Source organism: Hydra vulgaris, chromosome 03 (genome assembly GCF_038396675.1).
Source record: "Hydra vulgaris chromosome 03, alternate assembly HydraT2T_AEP".
NCBI classification, from domain to species: domain Eukaryota; kingdom Metazoa; phylum Cnidaria; class Hydrozoa; order Anthoathecata; family Hydridae; genus Hydra; species Hydra vulgaris.
The window spans coordinates 42,697,074-42,703,101 of NC_088922.1; the positions used below are offsets into that span (position 1 = coordinate 42,697,074).

The 6,028-nt window shown below is 28.1% G+C and overlaps 1 long non-coding RNA gene across 1 annotated transcript; it reads right to left on the minus strand.

Moving 5' to 3' along the window:
- Positions 1–1,617: 1,617 nt before the first annotated feature.
- On the minus strand, positions 1,618–5,780 carry LOC136078170 (uncharacterized). Its single transcript, XR_010637587.1, has 2 exons — positions 5,727–5,780; positions 1,618–1,883 (listed from the first exon to the last, which is right to left on the minus strand). It is a non-coding gene; the product is annotated as an uncharacterized LOC136078170 (long non-coding RNA).
- Positions 5,781–6,028: the final 248 nt, after the last annotated feature.

The window sequence follows — 6,028 nt, forward strand, 5'->3', positions numbered from 1 at the left end:
TGGTGAAATTTTTTTTTGTTTGATCGCAACTATAAATGTCTCATTTATTTAATATCAAAAACGATATGTTTATGTATTTCTTCTTTATTTGTTTAAGGTTAAATAGAGAAACTATACATTTTTGTTAATTTCAACATGATATATTTTGATCACCTTACTAAGGGGTCGTCCATAAAGTACGTACGCTCATAGGGGGGAGGTCTTCAAAAAGCGTATGGGAGGGGAGGGTTCAATTGAAAAAGTACGTACTTCGATTTTCTAATTTATCACAATTAACCAGCTAATCAATAGAAAAGTTACATGACTAAAGATTCTAGTCTGCCAACATAAAAAGATGTATGGTATATCGAGTAGAGGGTATAGTTTTCCTCTATGCACACACATGTATGGGCGCCCTCAGAATTTTTTGATGTTCCAGATAGGACACTTTCACTGATCGTGCAAACTCCTAACTTAAGTTTGTTTATACCTATGCCAAATGAGGAGGCCTTGCAAAATATCGGGATGGCGGAGGCCTGTGAAAAAAATGCCTTAAAATGCTTACCCTCCCGACCCCCAAAAAAAGAGAATTAAAATCTGTCGATAAATTTAAATTTAGTTTTAGATGTTAAAGTTAAAAATTTTGCTACATATTTCCCTCACGTTTGGGTAGGGAAGGGGGGAGGCAAACGCTTTACGGCTTATTGTTCCCAGGCCTCCGCCATCCAAATTTTTTGCAAGGCCACCTCATTTGGCATATTAACAAACTTAAGTTTGCACGATGTGGGAAAGTCTTCTATCTGGAACATCAAAAAATTCTGAGGGGGCCCATGCACACATGCCACCCCTTATATACTGGCCCTGAGTAAGACCTGAGGGCCGTAATTGATGCGACGGAGTCACCCCCAAAAAAAACGTGTCAATGGCGTCTCAAAATCTTCCAAATTTGACCGCTAGGTTTTGCTAAAATAAAAAACTTCTTTAATTAGCAAAAGGGCACAAAATTTGCTGTTGCCCTCTCCCACTGGGTTTTACCCTTTGTTTTCAATATTACTGATCTCACCTTAGACTCGTTTTTTACTTACTAAAGAGGGGTGCCTGAAATAAACGTCCACCTTAAGTATAGTTTATTTACATTTGATTCGTTATTAAAACAAAAAAAGTTCCACATGGATTTCACCAGGAATCGAACCTGGATCTCCGATGTCTTTTGCCACCGCATTTTTTTAGGAAGCCACCTTAGAGTAACAAACGATCAGCTGAAACAAAGGAGTTACATGATTCTTTTAAAGCATAACGCTTCTCAGCATACTTAAGTTTGGGTTTTTTTCTTCCTAATATTTTATAAGCATACATATGAAAATTAAAGTGTTTAAAAAAATCATCTATTATGTTAGTGCATCAAATTATGCGCAGTTAATATTCATTAAAATAAAGGAGTTATAAGGTTGTTGAAAAAAAAAATCCGTTAAAATCACTTCATTAAAGTTAAGCAGGAATCAAGCCAGATAATTCTAATTTCATAACAAAATCCTTTATTTTGTAAATTTATGGATTTTTATTATTAATATGACATAAATAATCATTAGTGTATTAATGTCATACTAGCAGTAAGCAACCCGTAATACGGGTTAGTAATAAATAAATTAACTTGATATATTTTCTGAAAATATAAAATACAAATTCATCAATATATTGGGCTGCGATTGTTCTGGTTTTTCCGCTGAAGAACTAAAAGTTTTAATTAGTTTTGCGCTCTCCTCCTTAAAAATCGGGATGATGGCAGCATTCCAATTTCTTCATAACTGTTAAATAATGATTAACGCAGTAAATTTCATATCGTATGAATTTGCTAAATTAAAACCATGTTTCAACAGTAAAGAAAACTAATATAGCGATGACAACTAAAAAAAAAACATTTACTTTTAGGATAATTAAAATCAGTTATATAAAAAATTTAATAAAATTTGATTAAAAATAAATAAATGTAGTAAGTAATATTAGAATTAAAATATATAACAAATCTGAAAATAGTCTAACTAATAGTAGTCGTAAAAATTGATAACAAAAAAGTTATTATAATAATCTTAAACCAATCATGGTATCACGTGGTATCGTAGAATATCTGAAAGTAATGAGAAGTTGAGTAAAAAATAGATATAACACAAGGTTAAATTTCAATTAAAATATAAATATTAGCACTTATCAGATAGGTCCAAGAAATTATAATTGGTAACTTTGAAAAAGAAAAAAGAAAAAAAAAAAAAAGTTGAAGTGGAGTATAATAAAAATAGATATAACGCAAGGTTAAATTTCAATTAAAATATAAATATTAGCACTTATCTGATGGGTCCAAGAAATTATAATTGGTAATTAAAAAAAAAAAGAAAAAAAAAAAGAAGATATATAGCTTAATAAATTCTAATATTCACATTTTTTAAAGACCTAAGCGAATAAAAAACTATAACGAACCCTGGTCAACATTATGATTGTTACCATGGTTACTTGCATCTTCATGTAAGGCATTGTATTTTTACTAATTTTACGAGCGCAATATAACACGCTTGACGATTTTCTTAATCACATGCCCTGTATATATATATATATATATATATATATATATATATATATATATATATATATATATATATATATATATATATATATATATATATATACACACATATATATATATATATATATATACATATATATATACATATATATATACATATATATATATATATATATACATATATATATATATATATATATATATATATATATATATATATATATATATATATATATATATATATATATACATATACATATATATATACATATATAAATATATATATACATATATAAATATACATATATATATATATATATATATATACACATACATATATACATACATACATATATATATACATATATATACATACATATATATATATATATATATATACATATATAAATATATATATATATATAATATATTTTATATATGAATAATATATAATATATATATATATATATATATATATATATATATATATATGCATACAAATATATATGTGTGTGTATGCAGACCAACTCAAAACTTTTACTATTAAAATATATTTAACTCTTCTAAATGTGTGTATGAAGATGCTCTTAAAAAAGTGGATTTAAAAATTTTGAGCTAAAATTTGAAACAAAAATTGCAAAAATTTGAAATAGAAATATAATTTAGTTCCACCCTCTGTACAGCAAAAATGTTTCAACAAATATTGGGGAAACGTTTATAAAATTAATAGACAAACATTTCCCTTCCTCTAATAAATTGCACAAAATTTTTAATAGAAACACAATTAAAGTAAAAATATTGAAAGAATTATAAAAGGCCATAATTTTTAATATACACATAATATGTGTATAGTTATACTATAACTTGATTGTTACGATGTGGTTACAAACTAGAACATCTTAAGACATGTTAAACTAATATAATGTTCTCTACTATTATGCGCCATATAATTTACAACTGAAAGGCTATTGTATAAATTAAAGTAAAAATATTGAAAGAATTATAAAAGATCATAACTTTGAATTGATTAACAAAAAAGAATTTCTTAAAGAAAAAAATACTAAAACTTGTAATTGAAAGCAAACAATTGACTGCAATATGAATGTCAAATGCTTATTTACAAATGCATTGTTTCCTCACAGAACGACCCTGATAAAAAATATATTGGCTTAACCATGGACGAATGGAAGAAATGTTATGCCATCACAAACAATTTTAAAAAATTTGTAAACTTCTTAGGTGTAAAGCTAGATACAAACTTAGCCTGGACTTACCATTATAACAATATATCTAATAAGTTGAATAGACCCCTTACCATTTTGTCAAAGCTAAGACAGAATGGCAAGGTAGTATATAGATTTTAAAGTTTTTTTTTGTATGTATCAACCAACAAAAACTTTAAAATCTATATACTATGCTTTATTTCATTCTCACCTCACATATTTCCTTCTATCATGGAGTCAAAACATAAGTATTGTAAATCGCCTATTTATCATGCAGAGTCAGGATTATTGAATTTCTACCAAAAAATTCCCATACATTCGCATCTTTTACAACAACTCAAACATTGGCACAACAATATTTTCAAATGGATATGTTCATAATTCTTAAAATGCGATATTGTTTAGGTTTTTGTTGCACCATATATTTTTAATATTGGTATTAATTACATTTAAGTCATTACTAACAGTAATTCTGTGAGGTACTTTGAGTTCTATAATTTCTTTTTCAGTCTAAATACTAAAATCAAGCGAGTCTAGGAGACAAGTTAAAAGAAAGCAGTATGACAACAGTAGCATGCAGAGAGCGATAGACTCAGTTAAAAAATCTGATATGTCTATCAAATCAGCTGCCAAAATGTATAATGTTCCTCGCAGTACTTTACAAACAAAACTATCTGGTATAAGTAGCCTTATATGTAGGCCGGGACCAGCACATATATTGCCACTGTACAAAGAAGAAGCATGTGAGAAATATCTTATTGAAATGGCAAGAAGAGGATTTCCTTTTAAAATAAATGAATCATTAATAATAATTTCAGAAATATTACATAAAAGCTCACATCCTGCTATATTTAAAAATGGAATCCCTTCAAGAACTTGGGCATATCTAAACAGGCACCCTGATTTGAAGTCTAAAACATCAGAGCATCACTTTTTAGGTAGGTCCAGTGTCACCAAAGAGTCCCTTTTGGCATGGTATAGCAACTTTAAAAAGTTCATTGAAGATAAGTCACTTTTCAAGATGGCGAATATTAGGGATTTGTCATATATTTTTGTACTTTCAACTTCAGATTAGAGCACTTTCCATTGATTTTGAGACCTATGTTTTTATACGATTCTTAATCAGCATAAAATTCTCTATCAGAATCAATCATAAAAAAAAGGGGGGTGCGAAAGTTGAGTAGCGCCTTATATATTTTTAAAATATTTTTTCTGATTAATATTTCATAGATTTTGGGTCAGATATAGATGAAGTTTCTGATAATTTTCAAGTTTCCTTTGATCAAGGTAAAGCAACAATGTTGGTATTGGAAGAAGTACTTAAAGTACCTGTATCAAATAAACCTGTAAATAAACGAAAGAAACGTCTAGTATATGCTTTATCTACACAAGAGCATAGAGAAACGCTGACAAATAAAGTCAATGGATCCATAGAAGATAAAAATTGGGTTTGTTATGCGTGCAAGGCAAATTATGAAGAGAAAATAAGATCAAAGTTGTGGCTGAACTGTGATTCATGTAATCGTGCTGTTTTAATACTAATTTCTGCACAAAAATTTTTGTGCAGAAATTAGTATCAAAAATAGCGTTAAGGTGCCAATAACTGTGACACTACCATACTACTTATTACATCAAGATAAATAGAAACAACAGTTGTATCACTGGTGATAAAAGATATATCACAATAGAAGATGCATAAGATATAAATATGAATTTTGACTATTAGCAACCTTCTGTGTGTGTATTATTTAGTTTATTTGCATTGTTTTAGTTTTGTTCATGGTCGCTCTCCTCGATTTAGCTTAGCTATATGAGAGTGAACCATCCAGAATATAGACTGTTTATACATTTTTTGTAACTTATAACATCATTACGTAAAACATCTATATTTCTGGTAAACATATTGCTTTTTGTTGTTGTTGTTGTAAATAAAATATTATAATACTTACAAATGCAAGAGAGTGTTGAGTTTTCGTTAATACCTTAGATATTTAAATTGAAATAAATACCGAATAAATTACGTCATAAATACGTAACTTCCGCGTACAAATAATGTTACAAATTATTGGTTCATTATTTGTACGCGCGTACAAATAACGACTTCGTTTTTATTTTCATAATCAAGTTCAGAATCTGACTCAGAGAATGAATACGCAGCTAATTTAAGAACCCGAAAAAAAGACTTATTACTGTCTCTAAAAAAAATTAGTTTAAATTAGAAAAGTTATTAGGGAAACTATCCGAGCTGCTG